Source organism: Camelus dromedarius, chromosome 1, assembly GCF_036321535.1.
Source record: "Camelus dromedarius isolate mCamDro1 chromosome 1, mCamDro1.pat, whole genome shotgun sequence".
Taxonomy (NCBI): domain Eukaryota; kingdom Metazoa; phylum Chordata; class Mammalia; order Artiodactyla; family Camelidae; genus Camelus; species Camelus dromedarius.
The window spans coordinates 79,182,953-79,205,770 of record NC_087436.1 but is presented as its reverse complement, the minus strand read 5'-3'; positions in this window follow the sequence as shown (position 1 = coordinate 79,205,770).

Sequence of the window (22,818 nt, the reverse complement as noted above, 5' to 3'; positions counted from 1 at the left end):
GGAAAACAGTATGGAGATTCCTCAAAAGACTAGGAATAGACTTACCATATGACTCAGGAATCCCGCTCCTGGGCATATATCCAGAAGGAACCCTACTTCAGGATGACACCTGCACCCCAATGTTCATAGCAGCACTATTTACAATAACCAAGACATGGAGACAGCCTAAATGTCCATCAATGGATGACTGGATAAAGAAGATGTGGTATATTTATATAATGGAATACTACTCAGCCATAAAAACCGACAACATAACACCATTTGCAGCAACATGGATGTTCCTGGAGAATGTCATTCTAAGTGAAGTAAGCCAGAAAGAGAAAGAAAAATACCATATGAGATCGCTCATATGTGGAATCTAAAACAAACAAACAAACAAACAAAGCATAAATACAAAACAGAAATAGACTCATAGACACAGAATACAAAATTGTGGTTGCCAAGGGGGCAGGGGGTGGGAAGAGATAGACTGGGATTTCAAAATTGTAGAATAGATAAACAAGATTATACTGTATAGCACAGGGAAATATACATAAGATCTTATGGTAGCTCACAGAGAAAAAAATGTGACAATGAATATATATATGTTCATAAATAACTGAAAAATTGTGCTCTACACTGAAATTTGACACAACATTGTAAAATGATTATAAATCAATAAAAAATGTTAGAAAAAAAAGAAGTCAGTAGATTAGGTTCAAAGATAGAAAAAGTGGCAATGCTAGTCATCAGATAAGGCATTTGGGCAAGATGAAACTCTTTGGGGGTCTTTTTTCTTAGTCATGGGGTGATAGGATGATGTGCATACTATTTTATAAATTATTTGTTCTGTTTTATGGCTTAACCACAAATTATGAATGACTTCCCATATTAATAAGTACATATAAATAACATCAAAATATGCAACGCAGTGTTATTAACTATAGTCATCATGCTGTATGTTACATCTGCATGATTTATTCATTTTATAATTGGAAGTTTGTACCTTGTGACCACCTTCGTTCATTTTGCCCACCTCCCATCTCAGACAACCACCAATCTGCTCTCTGTATTTATGATTTTGGGTATTTGCTTTTGTTTTTGTTTTCTGTTTTTTGTTTGGTTTTTTTTAGATTCTACATATAAGTGAGATCATATGTTATTTGTCTTTCTCTGTCTGACTTATTTCACTAAGCGTAACACACTTGAGCTCCATCCATGGCAGAACTTCCTTCTTTTTATGGCTGAATAATATTCCATTGTGTGTGTGTGTGTATATATAGATATAAATGCATAATATACATATATATCTCACATTGTCTTTATCCATTCCTCTGTCAGTGGACACTTAGGTTGTTTCCATGCCTTGGCTATTGTGAATAGTGCTGCAGTGAATCTGGTGGTGCAGTCCACAGATATTTCTTATGCAGAGCAGTTTAGTTCTATCTCAGCTTTCTAGTCCTAGGAACCACAGGCCCAAAGATGCAGGATGGGGGTGGAATTCTGCTGTTAATCAAAATAATGTGTTTTGCATGTAACTTGTTAAAAATTACTTAAAAGATACATTAAGTAAAAAGGCTTTTTTTTAAAGCTTGGATGTAGCTGAGAATAGTTATTACTAGTCTCCTTCTCCCACTCTTGATATCATGCTTTATCCTGTGCATTCCAAAGGCCTAAGGCTCCCTCATAGCAGGACACTTTTCTTAATTAAATAAAAAACCTCCTCTTTAAACACTACTGCATGCTAGTCATAAACTTCTAGAGCCAAGAAAAAGCAACTCTCAGAGGAAGCTGGGGCAGGGGCAGGGGAGGGGGCATGTAGAAGCAATTGACAACGAACAGCAGGAGAGAATTCATCTCACTTTTCCAGAGTATAGAATGATTATCCCTGCATTCCACCTCCCACAGATGCCGTATTGGAGTTATCATTGCTGCTTCGTGACTTAAACAACAGCAGTCATTTCTGCTGCTCAAGAGTCTATAATTTGGGCCAGCTATTCTGTCTCTGCTCATGCAGTGGGAACTGGGGTAGCTCAGCTGAGCTGGAGGCTAGTTGGTGCTGCTTCTTGGCTGTTGTTGTAGCCGTGGCTTGAGCCTGAGGGCCTGGGTTCCTCTTCACATTGGCCACGAACCGGCTGCTTGGACTGGCTCACAGTATGGCTGCTGAGATGCTTGTCCAGGGCAATATGGACAAGCAATATGGAAGCGCGTGACATTTTTATGATCTAGCTTCAGGAATCACATAGCATCACCTCTGCTGAACTCTCTTGGTTGAGGCAGTGACAAAGGTCCACCCAAGTTCAAGAGAGACGAGGCATAGACTAACTCTTAATGGAGAATGGCAAGGTGCTTGAAGAGTATAAGGGACGGAGATACTGTTGCACCCCTCTTTGGAAAATACAGTCTATCACAGATGCCATGAGGCGCTCTGTGTTGTGTCTCCCAGGATCAGAGCTGTAGTCCATCTGTTCTCAGTAAAGCCCCTCTTGGAGGGTCACAGCAGAGCGATGGCCCACTGTCCACCCCGGGCTGTCAGTTATGGTGGCATAAATTCCATAATACCAGCTGAGTCTTTCTGGGGACTTTGAAAAGATTTCAGAGCCTAAGTGTGGCTGTAGCTGGTAACGATAGCCTATTCTTCCAGAGATTCTGATTCAGATCTATGGCGGGATCCAAGAGTCTAAATTTTAAAAAGGACCACAATTATTTCTGATGCACCTTGTCGCCCTGCTATAGACCACTGCTCTCCCCAGTAGGTACAAACTGAAGGGGCTCTAATGCAACAACTCAGATACGGACCACGCTTTCAGTGCTGGGGATCAAAGTTCAGAGCTGGGTACCCTGTTTCACCCGCTGCTCCCTTCCTCTTCCTCTCCACTTTCTTTTTCTTTTCCACTTCTTAAGGCTGAATAAAGTTCCATTGTATGTATATACTACATTTTGCTTATCCATTCATATGTTGTGGGACACTTGGGTTGTTTCCACAGTATAATTGTTGTGAATAATGCTGCTATCAATTTAGGCATCCAAATATCTCTTTGAGACCCTGCTTTTAATTCTTTGAGTATATATCACAGGGGGAATTGGTGGATCATATTGCAATTCTACTTTTAATTCTTTAAAGAATTGTCACATTATTTTCCACAATGGCTGTATCATTTCACATTCCTACCAAGAGTGCACAAGAGTTCCAATTCCTTCACATTCTCACCAACATATTATATTACAGATTGGGGGGAGGGGTTGATAGTAATCATCTTAATGGGTACAAAGTGGCAACTCATTGTAGTTTTGATTTGTGTTTCCCCAATGATCAGTGATGCTGAGCATTTTTTCATGGGCTCATCAGCCATGTGTATATCTTCTTTGAAGACATGTCTATTCAGGTTATTTGCCCATTTTTGAATTGGATTGTTTGTTTTTGTTGTTGTTGAGTTTTAGGAGTTCTCTGTATATTCTAGATATTAATCTATGATTAGATACATGATTTGCAAATCTTTTCTCCCATTCTGTGGGTTGTCTTTTTCCACTAGTTTAATTCTCACTTGGATGGGACGAGAGGTTCCCGATGATCCCTATTCTGTCATCTTCCCAGAATCTCCGCCAGTCCCAGTATTTTATCTCCACTTCTCCTCACTGTTCCATGCAGGACCAAGGCGTCTTGTTTGTTTGTTTTTTGTTTTGTTTTTAAAATCCAACCTGTTTCTTAAATTAGTTGAGTTCGTCATCTGTCATGCATAAAGCTAAGCCATTGGCTAAATCACACCGTTTTCCTTCATTTTCTTCCTCTTTTCTGTATTTCCTGTGTTGACCACAAGTTGAAAACCTGTTATTACAAAGCTGAAAAATTGAACTCATCTTTACATCATTGTATGTGATCTTTCTTTTAAAGACTAAGCAATAATTTTGAAGTGTAAAGAGACAAAAAGCATTTGAATTCAGTCATTTATGCATATGGTTGGTTTAAGAAGCCTAATGAGGCCAGAAGGAGTAAAGACAAGTGTCAGGCTCAGATATCTCTTCTGGGCCAAGGGTGATCAAGCCTCTGCCGGGTTCGGAGAGTCTCCAGCCCAACAAATCTGGGGAGCCTGAAAAGCCTGTCAGGTATCTTGTTTCCTGACAACCACCGTGCACGGATTCCCTGGACGTTGTGTCCCTGTTGCTTGTGTGCAGAGCGAAGAAACAGCCAAGAGCCAAGAGTTCAGGTGCAGCCAGACGGGCTCAGGATGGGAGGGGACCCGGGCAAGCGTCTCTACCAGCAGATTTGAGGCTAGGAGTACATTGGACTCAGATCGCCCCCCAACCCCAGATCCCTGACAACCCCAGCATTTTATTGAATTATCAACCAGTCAAGCAAAAGGGCTAGGGTGGGGATTTTGGGGAATGGGGGGAGAGGGGTGGTGGTTAGTTTTTGACTGGTGACCTTTAAAGCATTAGGGGACGTTTAGCCCCTAGAAGGTGTAGGGTGCCTCTCCATTTGCCTGTCTACCTGGCCTGTAGTTACTGTGCTATTGTGTTCTGCCAGGGGTTGCCCTTTGCAAGCAAGCAGCTGCTGTTTTTGCTGGCCTGTTCCTCCAGCGAAGCCTTACTTTCGGTTTCCCTTACGATTCTAGTTTCTAGTTTCGTTTCAGAGCTAGCTAGCGGGCTTGAGCCTTACAGATAAGAGTGAGAGAAAGATAAGAATTTCCTATACAAATGTAGGGAAAAGTTCCAAGTATCAATAAAGGATGTAAAATTCTTTGTTTTATATATTATTCCCTAAATATTCAAAAAATGAAGAGCTCCTTCATATAACATAGTCAAGGTCTTTTGGTTTGGTTGTTTTGACTCATGGGACAGATTACAAAATATTCTTAGTATCAACCAACCACCTCACCTCTGAATCTTCAATTGCGCTTAGTTTTGAGTTTTCTTACCTTTTCACTGGAGTTTCCTAACACCAAAACACCCGATATTCAGAACTGGAGTATTCTTGTTTTTTTTTAAAACATCCTTATTGTGGTATGGTTCCTGTACAGTAAACTACACATATTTCAGATGTACAATTTGGTGAGTTTTGATAGATGTATACACTCATGAAACCACCACCACAATCAAGATAGCTACCATTTCCATTGCTCCCCAAGAGGTGCAATTTTCGAATTCCTTATTTATCCCTTCCCACCCTCTTTAGCCCCTGGTAACCATAGGTTTAGAACTGGAGTGTTCTAAGCATGGCCCTTTTTTATCTCCTTAGTTGGGTCTAAGACCCAATGCATTTTACTTTCACTTCAACTCTGAAGATGATACAATCCCTGTACAGTGGAGGGTCTTCATATGTCCTTCTCTTTCTCTGTTTATTATTAAACTAGACCTGGTACTACCAGGGACTCCACTTTAGGTGTCCAGAATCCACAACCATCATGGAACATTGGTAAGAAGGTAGGATCAGTAAACACAAAACTGCCAACTAATGCCCAACATGACTCTCATGCCCAACTCTACAGACAGTATCCTTGCCTTCTTTCTCGGGACCTATATCACTTGATTGATACCTATGGCCCAGTTTCCATGACTATGATCCTACCTGGTCACACTATCCCTCCCAAGGTCTTGAGTCCTGCCCCACTGAGCCCTAGTCTCCAGACCCAGGTCTCTGTTTCCTGATGCAGATAGCAGTAGGTGGACTGTTTGGATTTTCAAATTTGGATGTTTGTACCCTAAAAAGTAAATGTCAAAAGAAAACAACAAAAAAGAATGGGGAAAAAAAGATCTTTTTGGTAAGACAAAACAAAAAAGAAATAAAAAAACTGGGAAAGCAAAATTCCTACTGAAAGGAGGACAGTTCCTTCCAACACACTTCAGAGTACAGGATATGTCTATGGATATTTTGAAATGCTGCCTATAAGTTTAATTATTTCTCCATAGTTTACAATGATAAATATTTTGTATTCAAATGCCAAAGTTAGTCATTTCATGGTCAATTTAATTGTGTGTGTATGTGTCCCGGTGGCCTTAATGGCTGTTTTATTTTTTTAATTGAATTGTAATTGACGTACAATATTATATTAGTTTCAGGTATACAACAAAGAGGTTTGATATCCTCATACATTTATAGTAAATGATCACCACTATAAGTCTAGTTACCAACTGTCACCATGCAGAGTTATTAAAATATTGACTATATTCTTTATGCTGTATATTGTATCACATGCTTTACTTACTTTACAACTGGAAGTTTGTACCTATTAATCCCCTTCACCTATTTCCCCCATTTCCCCCTCCTCCTCCACTCCGGTGGCCATCATTTTGTTCTCTGTATCTATGAGTCTGTTTCTGCTTTGTTTTGTTTGTTTATTTGTTTTGTTTTTTAGATTCCACATATAAGTGAAATCATACAGTATTTGTCTGTCTCTGTCTGACTTATACCCTCTGGGTCCACCCATGTTGTCACAAATGGCAAGATTTCATTCTTTTTTATGGCCGAGTAATATTCCATTTATACATCTACACCATCTTCTTTACTCATTTCATCTATGGGTGGACACTTAAGTTGCTTTCATATCCTGGTTATTGTAAAATAGTGCTTTAGTGAATATAGAATATGTTTCAAATTAGTGTTTGGGGGGTTTTTTTGTGTATAAATAGCCAGAAATAGAACTGCTAGACCATTTGGTAGTTTTATTTTTAGTTTTTTGAGAAATTTCTATAGTTTTCCATGGTGGCTATACCAAGTTACATTTCTACCAACTGTGCACCAGGACTCCCCTTTTCCCACATCTTCACCAACACTCATTGTTTCCTGTCTTTTTGATAATAGCTATTCTGACAGGTGTGAAGTGATATCTCATCATGGTTTTGATTTGGATTTCCCTGATGATTAGTGATGTTGAGCATCTTCTCATGTGCCTGTTGCTCATCTGTATATCTTCTTTGGAAAAAGTCTATTCAGGTACTCTGCCCATTTTTTAATCAGGTAGTTTGTTTTCTTTTTTATGTTGAGTTGTAGAAGTTCTTTCTATATTTTGAATATCAACCCCTTATCATATTATATCATTTGCCAATGTCTTCTTCCATTCAGTAGGATGCCTTTTCATTTTGTTTATGGTTTTCTTGGCTACGCAAAAACTTTTTAGTTTGATTTGGTCCTAATTGTTTATTTTTTTCTTTTGTTTCCCTTGCCTGAGGGAACAGATTCAAAAAAATATTGCTAAGACAGATGTCAAAGAGATTACTGCTTATGTTTTCTTCCAGGAGTTTTATGGCTTCAAGTCTTACATGTATGTCTTTAATCCATTTTGAGTTTACTTTTGTATATGGTATTTTAAAAGTGGTCCAGTTTCATTGTTTTGCAGTTTTTCAACCACAAGTTATTGAAGAGGATGTCTTCATCCCATTGTATATTGTTACCTCCTTTGTTGTAGATTAATTGATTGATCATAGTGTGTGGGTTTATTTCTGGGCTGTCTATTCTGTTCCATTGATCTGTGTGTCTGTTTTTGTGTCAGTATTACACTCTTTTGATTACAATGGCTTTGGAATATGGTTTGATGTCAGGGAATGTGATGCCTCCAGCTTTGTTCGTCATTCTCAAGATTGCTTTGGCTATTGGGGTCTGTACAAATTTTAGCATCATTTGTCCCTGTTCTGTGAAAAATGCCATTGATATTTTGACAGAAATTGCATTGAATCTGTAGGTTGCTTTGTGTAGTATGGTCATTTTAACAATATTAATTCTTTCCATCCATGAGCACAGTGCATCTTTCCATTTACTTGTGTCATCTTCAATTTCTTTCATCAATGTCTTATATCGTTTTCAGAATTACAGATCTTTGCCTCCTTGGTTAAATTTATTTCTTGGTATTTTAATCTTTTTGATGCAATTGCAAGTGGGATTGTTTTCCTCATTCCTCTTTCTGATATTTCATTATTAGTGTTTGAAATGCAACATAGTTCTGTATATTTATTTTATATGCTGCAAATTTACCGAATTCCTTTATTAGTTCTAATTGTGTTTTATTGGCATCCCTAGGGTTTTCTATATATAGTATCATGTCATCTACAAGTAGTGACAGTTTTACTTCTTCTTTTCCAATTTGAATGCCTTTTATTTCTTTTTTTCATTTGCCTAATTGCTCTGGTTAGGACTTCCAATACTAAGTTGAATAAAAGAGATGACAGTGGGTAGCCTTGTCTTCCTGATCTTAGAGGAAAAGCTTCCAGCTTTTCAACATTGAGTATGTGGGTTCATCAAATATGGTCCTTATTATATTGAGATACATTCCCTTCATATCCTTTTGTTAAGAGTTTTCATCATAAATGGATGTTGAATTTTGTCAAAAGCTTTTTATGTATCTATTGAGATGATAAGACGATTTTATCCTTTGTTTTGTCAGTGTGGTGTATCACACTGATAGAATCATGAATGTTAAACCATCTTTGCATCCCTGGAATGAATCCCACTAGATCATGGTGTATGATCTTTTTAATGTATATTAAATTAGTTTGCTAGTATTTTCTTGAGGTTTTTTCATTTATGTTCATCAGGAATATTGGCCTATAATTTTCCTTTTGTAATGCTTTTGTCTCGTTTTGTTATCAGGGCCTTTTAAAATGAGTTTAGAAGTATTCCTTCCTCTTCAATTTTTTGGAATAATTTGAAAAGTATAGGTATTAAGTTTTCTTTAAAGGTGTGGTATAATTCACCTGTGAAGCCATCTGGACCTGGACTTTTGTTTATTGGGAGTTTTTTGATTACTGATTCAATTTCTTCAGTAGTAATTAGACTATTCAGATTTTCTATTTCTTCAAAATTCAGTCTTAGAATACTGTATATTTCTAGGAACTTACCCATTTTTTTCCAGGTTGTCTAATTTGTTGGCATATAATTGTTCCTAGTATTCTCTTATGATCCTTTGTATTTCTCTGGTATTGGTTGTAATTTCTCCTCTTTCATTTCTGATTTTATTTATTTGAGCTCTCTTCTTTTCTTGATGAGTCTGGCTAAATGTCATCAATTTTGTTTATCCTTTCAAAGAACCAGCTCTTAGTTTCATTGATTTTTTTCTTTTTTAAAAGTCTTTATTTTGTTTATTTCCACTCTGATATTTATTATTTCCTTCCTTCTATAACTTTGGGCTTTATTCTTCTTTTTCTAGTTCCTTTCAATGTAAAGTTAGATTATGTACTTGAGGTTTCTCTTGTTTCCTGAGATAAGCCTGTAACACTATGAACTTCCCTCTTGGACTTGCTTTTGCTGAGTCCCATAGATTTGGCAAAGTTATGTTCCCTTTTCGTTTCAACTTACGTTCTATTAAGTATTTCAGAGCTGCAATCAACTACAGTCTTGGTAGTTTTTATTAACTTTTCCTCAAATGGATATTTCTAACTGTTACATATTTTGTCATGTATTAAAGTCCTGAAATTGAAATTAAGAAGAGTAATCAGACAGAAAAACCTAAATTCTCAGAAAGAAAAAAAAGTGAGAAGGAGAAGAAGCAAGGGTGGGAGGGAGGGAGAGGGTGTAGGGAGAGGGGAAGGCTTAATTAAGTGGAATAGATCGCACAGAGTTTGATTGCGGACATGCTGAGTTTGAAATGCCCATGACCCTCAAGTGTAGATATTTAGCTGGCATTTGAAGTCATGAGCTCAACAGGATGGTCTGGGATGGAGACACAGGTTTGGAAATCACCAGCATGCAGGTGATAGTTAAAACTGGGAGGATGAGATTGCCCAGAAGGAGTGCGGAGAGTGCGGAGAGCAGGGCTAACGGTCAGAGCCCACGGTGGCATCAGTATTTGGGGCTGGCAAAGGGAGGGCAGACCACAAAGAAAGCCGAGACTAAGTGCCCTTGCCAGTTGTGCGAGCTTCAGCAGATCACTTGGCTTTTCTGAGCCCCAAATTTCTCACCTCTGAAATAGAATTAAGGCTTTTCCACTACTCACTAGATTTCAAGGTTTAAAAGAAATAATTCACTGGTATAGGAACAAGATTTGTCAACTACAAAGCGTAATACACATAAGCATCAATAATTTCTCAGGTCCAAAAGGTCACCTGAGTTTGGTCACGTACACTGTGCATGGGAAAGGAACATGCTCCGTAATGTCAGTTCTTATAAAACACATTACAGAAAGCCTCTGTGAGCATTGACTTTATTCACTTGCCAAGAGAGGAAAGTAGACAACACAACATAGCCACATCTGTGGGCCAAAGATCTGTTTATCATCTGGAATAAAAATAAGCAACAAGCAATATCTTCAGGAAGCAGTGAACCTTGGTAGCATGATGACTTTGCCTGCAAAGCAATATGTTGGATTGTCTCCTCTGTGGGTTTCAAGAATTTTTGGCCAGTAATAGGGAAGGAATTAAAATTGTGAAAGCTCTCCAAGTGAGGGATGAACATCTGCTTGTGGAGGACAATCCAGATTGCTGCTTTCGTCACCAAGCCACAACCCGCAGAGAGGATCCAGCCGCAGAATCTCACGCCTTGGAGCTGCGGACATGGCTGTTGGGTGACCATGTGATTTCAGAACAAACACTAAATGCGGCGGTACCTGATTTCAAAGCCATACAGTATATATTATAAGCTTAAGGATGAGCAAAGACATTTATAATATTGTCACTCAATGGCATGTCGTTGCTTTCAGAAATAAGCCTCAATACAAGACTGTTTAATGGAGAAAAATAAAAGCAGACCCCCAGCCATCCTATGCTTCTTATTGAGACTTTTCTCCCATCTTCTCTCCTCCCTCAGACTCAGAAACCTCCAAAATTTATTCTCCTCTCTCCCTCTTCCTCACGGCAGCTCATGACAAACATCTCCCGGTGAACTACCTCCTCTGTCCACCAAGTCTCCCAAACCACCACCAGGGGAAACATTTCTAGACTAGGAAGTAGTACATTTACTACCCTAACCTAATGTATCTGCCTTTGGACACCTTCATCAAAGCCCAGATGTTCTTGGAGACAGTGGGGGAGGGACAGGGAATGGGGGCAGTTGGGGGGAGTCTTATACTTGTATGACCAAGAATATTCACTTCATTGTTCGTCTTTTAGTTTTTATTGATTAAAACAAAATAGAGATGTGTTCATCTGAGACCCAGGGGTTGATGGGTCTCCAGTTTTAAATTTGAAGAACAGAAACCAATACACTTTCCCCAGAATGATACTCCTTTTGTGTTCCTTTAGCCCCTAGTCCAGCATTATCCCAGTCGGCCCACTTCCCGGAGACAGTGCACAGCAAACCTCTCAGTCTGGCCCAGAACAGTCCAGGGATGGCTGGTGGGGGCAGTGCTGTTTGTTTGGTGCATTCAGGTTGCGCTATGGCCGTCAAGTTACTTACATTTAAAATGGAACTAGTTTTCTGCTTCTGATCTCTCTGGACTCACCTGGCTAAAGACAGACTTTTAAAACATCTGATGATCCTTTCAAACCAAGAAACTACATTTTCCACCCCTAAGACTGAAAACAAAATTCTCTCTCCCAGAACAAAAGAAGAATCTTCCCCAAAATCTGCAATTTTCACTGAGAGCAAAAACACACATTTCTGGCAGCTCAAGGGTAGCCACTTTTTAAGGTTTCCAGCCATCAAACGCATTTAGGTCCAAAGTCTGAGAGGCACAATCAAGAAAAGATAAATGCGAATGAATCAGGCTGGGGGACTTGAAGAAAAGGAAGAAATTTAGGATAGTGTGCTTTCAGCTTGAGCAGCCAAATGGAGGGGAGGGCCACTAAGCCAAATGGGCAAGTCTGGAGTGGGGTGGGAGGAGAGGTTTTGAGAAAACTGAAAGCTCTCTTTGGACTCGTCAAGTTTGAGATGTCTATGCAGCATCCAAAGGAACAAGTCAGGAAAGCAGACATCAAGAGGTTGTCGGTCAAAGGAGAGACCCAGTGAGGAATCGCAAATTTCGGACTTGATGGCACTACACTGGTGCTTGAATCGATGGCAGTGAATGAGAGGAGCTAGGAAGGGCAGAGACAGAAGAAAGAGGGTCTAGGGCCAGGCCTGAGGAACTCCAAGATTTGGACATTAGTTAGAAAATGAAACATTAACAAAATTCAGAAGGAGCAGCTTGTGTGGAGGGGAGAGTGAAACCAAGGGAGATAGAAGAGGATAGTGTTTCAAAAGTGAGAGACCAAATTATATGCAGACACTTGAACTGTGCTGCTGGAATGGAACTGAAGACCTTTTGGAGAGCTTCTCCCATTTTGCAGTATGTGTGCGGGGGGATGGGGGACAGGAGCAAATGATTTCTCCTGGGGATGACTATGAAAGGGTAACTATCTTGGGGGAATAAAATGGTCTGATTATTCCTTTCCACATTTGGAGCGTGATCAAGGCCAGAAAAATGAATGAGTGGAAAGGGTGGCTCCGAGAGGGACAAGGAGAAGGTTAGACACCAGTCAATTTCCCTTTTTTTGAGTTCCTCTAAATCCCGAAAATCAACTCAGTTTAATCGTGTGGCTCACTAAACAGTCAGGTCCCAAGGGCTGTCTCTGTCCTGAATAATCACGTGCAGGAAACTGATCGCTCAGTTTTCCAGATTCCCTCAGAAATAAGCCATCTTTCTGGTGTTCTGCAGGAAATGGCTGTCATCTCATCCTTGGGTCAGTTTTTTAGGACATGCTGACTTGCATCACATTCTCACACTTCCAGCCAGGACTCTCGGTTCATGGCAGGATGGGAGGTGGGGGATAGAGGGAGGCAGGCTCTGTCCACTTTTCTTGGCGTGGTGAACTGAAGTCTCACAGAACAGGCTGGCATGTAGACCCCCTAAGACAGACCACGTCGTCTTCATTTCTTCACCCGCTTCAGAGCTTAGCAGAGAGTGTTGCCATAGGAAGCACTGCACAAATAGTTCATTCAGTAAGTATTTAGTCAGTGCTACTACGTGCCTCTCTGAGCCTCAGTTTATGAACTTATAAAATGGGCATCATAAGAGTACCTACCCCATAGGGTTGATGTAAAGAGAAAATGAAATAACATAGACTGAAAGTGATTAGAAGAGTCCTTGACACATAGTAAGTGCCCAAGAACAGTTGATTACCTTTGTTATCATGGTTGTCATTTGCCAAGCATCATCCAAAGCTCTGAATAGAAGGTGGTTAAAAAAAAAAAAAAAGACTATCATCGTGGAGCTAAAATTCAAAAGCTGTTGTTGAACAAATAAATTACTTTTACCACTTTTACCAACAATTTCCGCAAACGAATGTTTCCCTTTGTACTTTCACTGAGTGTCTCTACTCACTCCCTGTAAGCTCCCCCATCTCTAGTCATTAAAGAAACACCAAAGAATCAGGAAATTCTTAGGAGACTCGCAGGTGAGTCATTTCCCTAGAGTGGAAGCATGTGCTTTGGGAGCTCGGCAAGAGTCTGGCCACTTTGTGAAACTGGAGGGGACGCCACAGCAGTGATGACCTCCACTCAGCCAACATCTCCTGAGAGTGCTCTGTGTGGCCCTGGGGACACGAGGATGGACACCGGGACATGGCATCTGCCCTCCAGAGCTCAGAGGAGGGGCGCAGCCTGGTCATCCCTGCCTCGGCCTAAGCTGTCCGCACTGCCAGAATTCAAACATGTTTTCTACTATGGGATGAAGATGCGCTGCCTGTAGTCAACTTGCATGAAGACTGAAGAAATACTGATTCTCACACCTCACCCTGTGTGAAAAAACCCAGAGGGAGGGAGAGAGTGGGAGCCTGTGCTGCTAACACAATCACTGGTGACTCCAAGACACACCAGAGTTTGAACATTGCTTGTGGGTTAGCGGAAGCTTGATTCTGATCTATGGTCGGCTTCATATTACCTGCAGGCTTTAATATCCTGGATTTGTTCCGATTTCTGAGCTCGCAAGCCTTGTATGAATTATCAGGGTGTTAGTTATGTTTACACCAACTACTCTGCTTTTGGCTTTCCAAAGCATTTTCCTAGATTATCATTTTTAAATGTTACTTCATTCATCAACACCCAAATAAAAAGTGTTCCACTTTAATTTTTTGCAAATAATAAAGATTAAGATGTTCGCCATTATTCCAATTTCTCATGTCTTTCTACAAAAAGAAAAAATCCTCATAAACAGCTTTGTACATTGTATTAGTCACCTACTCACGCATAATAAACTTCCCTACACTTAGTGGCTTAAAACAACAATGATTATGTATTGGGTCTCATGGTTTCGATGAATCAGGAATTCAGGTGGAATCAATGGAGACAGCTTGCCTTTGCTCCATCATATCTGATCCTCGTTTGAAAGACTCAAAGGCTAGGATCTGGGACCACCTGAAGTTCATTCATTCACATGTCTGGTGGTTGATGCTGGTTTGTTGGCTGAGGGCTTTGCTGGGACTGTTGGCCAAAACATCCACATGTAGCCTCCCCATATAGACTGGTCTTCATTCAAATACGGTAGTGGGTTCCAAGGACAAGCATGGAGGGTGGGGAGAGCCTCTGTATGACTGAGCTTTGAAGTCATATGGCATCACTTGGGCTGCTGGTCCCTTGGTCAGGCAGTCAAAAACCTCCACCCAGATTCAGAGAAAGGGAACACAGACTCCTACATGTGGGAATATCAGTCACAATGTAAGAAGAGTAAGTGGGTGGGATATGGACGGCCATCTTCAGAAAATGCAATCAGCTATAGGCATGTAATTGGTAATAGGAACTTGTAATAAGATACTCCCAGCACACGCCGATAAATTATCCTTGAGCATGGACACATAATTAATGAGGTTAGGAATCTAGAAATACACGACTGAGACTAGCTTAGATTGCACCTAAGTTAAGCCCCTCCCAGTGTGATATCAGAGCATCCTGTACTTACCACATGGAGCTGAAATTGCCCTGATGTCTGTCTCCCCTGAGAGTGACCTAAAGTCAGGGATTGTGTCTTGTTCACCTTTGGATTCTCAGGCTCTGTGCTGTCCAGCTATGTGCCTTGTGCTGATCATCCCATGAGCGCTGGGCGACCCAAGAAGCTGACCAAGCACATGCCCAGGGTCCCAGCAAAGCAAGGACACAGAGAGAGAAGAGAGACAACGAGGTGCTTCTTATCATTTGTCTAGGATTTGGCAAATTAAAAACGCATTTGAATTTCAGTTCATGCAAACAACATGTCATTTCAAAAAATAAACATTTATTTTCTCAGAGCATAAGAGCTTGCAAGATTCTGCCCGCAACTCCTTTTCTGCTGTTGACCTCTTCACCATGGTGCAGTTACCACCACACCTGTTCATCCCCACAGGTGAGATGAATGTGGAGAGATGCCACTCTCAGTACTGTTCTGTCCCTTTGTTCCATTCTACCGTCACAGACATGGAATTATGAGTGTATTACGCTTTTCTAAAACACTGGCAGCTACTGGAATTACAATGGACAGGAGTTAAAAAAAGAAATTATTAAAATGTGTATATAAAATTTTATTCTGTATGATACTACAGTGGTGGCCACATGTCATTATGCATTTGCCAAAACCCATAGAATGTACAACATCAAGAATGTACAACCCCTAATGTAAACCATGGACTTTGGTTGATAATAACGTGCCCTTATTGGTTCATCAATTGTACCAAATGTGCCACACTGACGAGGGATGTTGAGGGTAGGGGAGTATATATGTGTGGGTGGGGAGGGCTATGTGTGAACTCTGTATTTTCTGCTCAGTTCTGTTGTGAACCTGAAACTGCTCTAAAAGAATAAAGTCTATTTAGAAAAAAAAAAGAAAGAAAGAATAAAATCTATAATTCAAAGCACATTAAATACTTTGAAAAAAATAACAGTTGTGCATATGTGGGTTTATTGTGTATGTTAGATTTTTTTGGAAACAAGAAATCTTCAGAATAAGTTAATAAAAGAAAACAAGGCCCAGAAGAGCATATAGTTATTGTGTGTAAGAAAAAAAACAATATCGGTGGAGATAGATTAGGAGTTTGGTATTAACAGATATACATTACTATACATAAAATAGAGAAACAACAAAGACTTACTGCACAGGGAACTATATTCAATTTCTTGTAATGAGCTGTAATGGAAAAGAATATATGTGTGTGTGTGTGTGTGTGTGTGTGTGTGTGTGTGTGTGTGTGTGTATGAATCACTTTGCTATACACCTGAAACTAACATTGTAAATTGACTACACTTCAACTAAAAATAAAAAAAAATTTTAAAGAAAGAAAAAAAACAATATCTAGATGGACATCCTTGTAATAAATCTACTATTGCTGAAAGATACAAAAGAAACTGGCATCAGTAAAAGCTTCATACGGGGGGATGGTGTAACTGGGGGACCAGAGAGGGAAGGAGACTTACTTTTCACTGCATACTCTTTTATGGCTTTTGAATTTTGTACATTTACCTATATTATTCTTTCCAAGTAAATGGCACAATATTTAGAGAGAAAATTAATGAAAGTGATCAGTAAATAAGAGAAAAAAAAATAGAATTCACTTAACCAACAGAACCAAACAAGGCTTTGTCAGCAAGAAAACTGTGCCTGGGTCAGCAGGACAAGAGGAAATACTGGACAGTATGACATTCTTGAGATGAGAAACAAGACAGAGGTCCTGAGGGTAGGGAGGAATTTAGGAGGAATCTGTGCAGAGGTCATATAATAAAACCACATGGAGGAGGTTTTCTAGTGGGAGGATGTTGTATCAGCAGAAAGAAAAACACAGTTTGAAGAGCTGAAGGTAGCAGGGTTGACATGACCATGATCTGGGTCCGGGAAAGCTTCCCAAAGAAACTGACAACTGAGCTGAAATCTAGAAGACAAACAGGACTTAACTAGCCAAGAGGGACAGGGCAGTGTAGGCAGTGGGCGAAAGAGTGTGTGCAAAGGCTCTGTGGAGGGAGTGCACAGACTCAATTCTCCCCCAGTGCCCACACACACGGCTAACCCACTGCCACCAGTTTATCCCGATTTAGCGATCAGAATGTTCAATTCTCCCTTTGTCTGAGAGAAACCCTCCTCCATAAGGCTAAACTAGTGGAAGGGGGGCAATCTGTGTATCAGGGGTAAGATATTTGACGTAAGTTGCACGAAGCCTGCGATTTTCTGTCTTGTTCACTGGTACATTTAAGATTATTACCTCCATCTTACCCGAAACTGAAGCACAGATAAGAGAATCAACTTGTCTCTCCAAGATTGCACAGTGAGTGACTAAGCGGTATTTTTTGGTGCTTATTCAGGTATTCAGGTATGCAGGTATGGCTTCATTCGGGCTCTGGCTCCAAGTCCCTTGGTTGCACTCAATCCTCCCCCACTGATTTTCTCTCTGCATCTCAGAAAAAACTGATGGAGAAACTTTGAGCTGAAAAGCCAACAAACGAGCATTTAAGAATCATTCCTGCAGACTTTAAGTTAAAACCCAGAGACTGGAAAAACAGTCATCAGCAGAAAGGAGAGAGTTCAATGAATTCCTAGAAGACGTAAAGTAAGTGGAGAAATAGTAGTTGAAGAACAAATAGAGGAAGCTGTGGTCTAGAACACTTGTAGAGGAGGCCAAAAGGAAGTGGGAGTTTTATCTTTCCTATAAGAATCCCAGTTACTGTTTCAGAAATAATGAAAACAATGGAAGATGGAATTAAGACATGCATTGGCATCAGAAACAATAACTGAATGAAATAATATAAGAGATTTTCCTAGCACTGAAGGATATGTCTTTGGAATGAAAGGATCGACAAAGGACTCAGCACAATGAAAGGAGGAAACATAAGCATAAAAGTGAAAATGCTAAAAGCTTCCAAAAACATACTGCTTCCAAAAGAATAAAAATTAAATTGACTTCTCAGTCACATCTGATGGTAAAAGACCATGGAGCAATGCCTTCAAAATTCCCAAGGAAATTTATAGACAAGAGTGCACATAACATACAAACATGGCTTAAAAATAATAGTAAAATGAACACCCATGAACCCAACACTCTGCTAAAGATATTTCACATCACTAGTGCCTGTGACACCTGAGGGCCCCGCCCTGATCCTGCTCCCCCTTTCCCAACTTTGCGCTAACCATTTCTTTGATTTCCTTTACAGTTTCGCCACATATGCATGTACTGCTGACCTATATAATCTTGGTTTGGAAATATGTATTAAAAAACATATATTCATTATATGAAATTTCTACAAGTATCTTCCCATCACATGCATTCCTCTGACTAGCCTTTTCCACTTGTGTTTTTGAGCTCACCCGTATTGGTGCAGACAGCTGAACCAGCTGAACGTCAGGGTTCATGCATTTTCACTGCATTCTAGTATTATTGGTCTGATGGTAATACAGTGACGCTAGCTTGCTTTTGGCTAGTTGCCTGGTAGACTTTTATCTATCCCTTGACTTTTAAAGTTTCTTTGTATTATGTTGCTGCAAATCTTGATAAGAACGTGTGGCTGCATTTGCTTATTTTAAAAACCTGATCTAAGAACTTTCTGTTTTAACTTAGGAATTTAAAGGGAATGCTCACAGTGAAAAAAAATGTGACAATGAATATATATATGTTCACGTATAGCTGAAAAATTGTGCTCTACACTGGAATTTGACACAACATTGTAAAATGACTATAACTCAATAAAAAATGTTAAAAATTTTTTTTCAAATTAAAAAAAATAAAGTGCTTAATACATTTGGCCAGGGTGGGGGGAATCTGCCATCTTACTTTCTGCTTTCTCTTCCTCTCTTTTCTCTCTTCTTTCTTACCTTCTTTTGGATTGAGCCCCCTCACTTTCAGCTCATCCCTCCTTCCCATAAGAGACTTTATTTTAAACACAGAATTCTAAATATAATTAAACTATGAAGTGCAAAGGAAGAATAAAACATTTTTCAGACGTGGAAAGACTCAAAAATGCACTTCCCACCCCTCCTGTCTTAGGAAGTCACATTCAGTGTGATCTAGTCAAACAGAGTAAACAACGCAAAAGGGTGATCTGGAGTTTAAAAAGCCCTGGGGAGGAATAAAGAAAAGTTTTGGACAGAGAGAAACACAGCAGGTCTAGAGAACAACTGATCCAAATTGGAACAAGAAGGTAGATGTTTTAGGAAGGAACAATCTAGAGAAAACAAAATTCCCAAGATTTGAAATTGACATTCAGAAGATGTTTAAAGTGCATAAGAAATAAAGAACAGTGAATAGAAACTTCAGGGGAAAAAAAGTCCTGACTCCTCAGTTAACTAACTGTGACATTTCCCTAGTTGTTAACTTTTCTGCCTGGACGTCTCCTCACTCTTAAAATAAATTTCCTAAGGTTCAGCCTTCCTCAGAGGGCTGTCATGAGGACCAGGTTAGTTAATAATTGCAGAGTGATTAGAAAAGTGCCCAGCAATTAGTAAGTGTGCATTGAACGGACAAAGAAAAATGAACCTTGGCTCTGTCCTTAACAATAGTCATATAGTCACAATAATACTAATATTGCTTTTTTGAACTATTTAGATTCAACGATTGGACAATATACAAATTACTTAATTACAGGTACAGAACAGAATGTAAGTTTTATCAACTTCAAAAATAGAAAAGTATAAACAATAAGCTCCTAAAAAATAATAAAAATAAATAAATTAATAAATTAATAAGATTCTACTGTATAGCACAGGGAACTATATTCAATAGCTTGTAATAGCCTGTAATAAAAAAGAACGTGAAAGGAATATATGATGTGTAACTGAATCACTATGCTATACCCCAAAAACTAACACATTATAAATCCACTATACTTCAATTTTTTTTAAAAAATAGAGAAGTAAAACCAGAGAGAACAGAAGCTAGGAGGCAGAAATGGAGAAGAGGGCAACAAGACAGGGTCAGGTCACCACTCTTCTTGCCTCTCAAAACAGAAAATCGAGGGATACTGTCTAAATAAGAGAGAACCAAACACAAAGGTCTACGTGTAGCATTTAAAGTTATGAAGGAATTAAAGTAGGAACTGAAAATAGTCCTGGTGCTGTGTTGGGAGGGGGGACTGAGGGGGAAACTAGAAGTGCATAACCTTCTTCTACCTCCCTGCAAGCCATAGATAATGTCCAAAATTATTATCAAAAAACAACAGTATAATATATTATCGAGGGACAACATGACAATATCCCCGGAAAACTAAAAACAGAAACAGAAATATCTGAGTTAAAATGCTTTCCCTCTGTGGAGCAGGATTACAATGACAGAAAGGTAGAGCAGGAAACTGCTGCTTCTCTGGTTAAAAAGCCTTCTGTATTATTTGAAAACGTTTAATCATGTGCATGTCCTACTTTCAAAAAAATGAAAAGAAAACTTTCTAAAAATATGCATTCACAGTTTTTCTGGAGACAGCATTGCAATTGTCGAGTTCTGAAGTGGCTCCTACAATTTGCCGTCACTGGCCTCCTAAATTGTTTTCAACGTCTTAAACGAACGTGAAATTTCTCTCTGATGCAGAGAGGAGGCTGAAGTGCTGAACAAGTATTTTTGAAGTGTGAGGAGGCACACATTGCTTGCCTTCCTAGGGAGTCCTCAAGACTTGGCGTCTCAGTTTTAGCTATATATTCCTTTTTTCCTTTGGTGAAGAATTGGCAGGTTTGCATAATAATTAAAGTCTTCTATAACCTCCGGAAGCTTCTCCCATAGCTATGATTTCTCATTTGCACCTTGGTTTTGTTGTTGGGTGGGATGGGGAGGAAGCTCTGAGGGATCAGGGCCCTGCCTTGATATTGGGTAAGAGGTTCAAGATATCTTGAGGGTCCTTGGGCTCAATAACGGAGCTGAGTCTTGGACCATCTGAGCACGGTGGGATGCCAGGGAAACCAGAAACACAGCTAGGACCTTGGGTTCCTACTGAGCCATCACACAGGGACCAAGGGACACACCGGGGTAAAATTGTGCCCTCCTCTTCTGCAGACTCCTTCCAAGTGCCAGGCAAGCCTGTGCCACCCAGGCTGAATCTTTTCAGTCTCTGCTCCAGCCTGTTGAGAGGAAACCCGTCACTTTATATGATGTGGCCTTCCCCAAGCCATGCGGCCACTCCTTACTTCAGACAAGGCCAGTCTGCCATCAGAAGGAACAAAAATAAGACAGAAAGAGATCTCAGCCGTGCTCAAGTCCCCAGTTCTGGTTATTTCAAAAGGCTGTTTAGATCCCTGTCCTCAGGCTCTTGTTTCTTTTTTTGTTTTGTTTTGTTTTGTTTTGTTTTGTTTTGTTTTGTTGGGGAAAGAGGGGCAGGTGAGTAGGTTCTGTTACCTGTAACCTATGCATGGTCTCTCCCTAATGAGAGTTGCCACATTTCATGAAGAAAGCTGGGCCTGTCTACAAGTCTGTAGCTCTTGAGCATGGAGACAGTGTTCCCCCAAGAAATGGACAGTCTCCCACCTAGCTGCCGAAGGACAGGAATTTAACCCACAATAAAGATAAAGCTTGCCCAGGGAAACCAACGTCACAGCCCCTTCCCCAGTACATCCTCCTTATCATAAAACCATATTCTCAATTACAACTTTCTGGAAAAGTATTTCCACCAGATATAAACTGACATGGTGTTGGCATGAGCTGGAGGTGGGTGAGGATCTAAGCACAGAGATAGCTTGCCCCCAAACTGGTGTTGTAATATTTATAATTCTCCTTTACCAAGTGTGTTGTAAATCACCTGGTCTTTATTCATTTCATTTTCCTTCCTCCTGAGAGAATGTTTGTTAAGGAAATGTACCTGTGAGCAGGGCTACTTCTCTCTGCTGCACTGACAGTCAAAGCAGCTCCCCCACAGTTCAAGCTCATAGACTCTACAGTCTTCTCGCCACATGAAGTTTAATGATGTGCATACTTTCACTGAAAAATAAGAGATAATAAGCCAGAATGATCTTTGACATCACTCCTTTTAGGATAGAATATTACTTCTGGAGAAATGCCGTGATTTCTAGCAGTGTTTATAACAATGGGCCCAGAGTACAAGAAAAGGACATTAAGATTCACTTACACGTGACCTGATAAAAGCCTGAGAAATGGAAATGTTCTACCCTCATTAGCATCTGGAAATGCTCGATTTTTCCATGCAAATATTTACATAATGGCCAATTTTCCATTTAGAAGAATATTACTGATAATTTCACAAGAAGCTGGCCCTCTGTTCCATATGAACGACAGCACCAGTTGCTCCAGATGCTGAGTAGAAAAATGCACGGACAGTGGAGCTTAGCTCCAGCTGTTTTCTTTTTAAGGATGAAAAGGATTTCTAACTCCCAGCTTTTTAAAATTTGACATATAACTCACATACTATAAAATTCACCTTTTCAGAGTACGATTCAGTGGGTTTAGTGTATTCACAAAGTTATGCAAGGGTGGGGTTATGGGCTGGGTCTCATTTCCTCTCTACACAAGTGCGAAATAGATGAAGGAAGATAAGCCAGAAACTAAAGAGATTAGTTACCTACAGGGGGTGTGTAGATACAGGGTGATGGGAATCGGGTACCAGAGATGAAGAGAGTGTAACTCTTTTCTGAGTATGTTTTCTGTACCCACACTAACGGCAGCAACAAAGAAAAGAATTAACTGAAGTAACTTTGGGAAACAGTGTTCTGGCCTGATCCTGTAAAGCGAAAAGCAAAAGAACTGTACACGACAATGACACTAGTTAGTAAATCAGTGTCTCACAGCGGTATGGGTTAGCAATTCTGAAACCATCCGGTGTACATACTAGGATTGAACAAATAAGTAAGTGTATCATAGATAATGAGAGCTCAATTTTTCACGGTCTGAAAAAGAACTGAAAATAAGGCAAGGAGGAAAGCTAGCATTAATTCTTGCGGTATTGAATTAGAATTAGAGGTATGAAGTTTAGAATTAGAATTATCAGCATGAACACATGGTTTTGGTTGATAGAGCTGTATGTACGCACATCCACATGTGTATCCATGTACATAT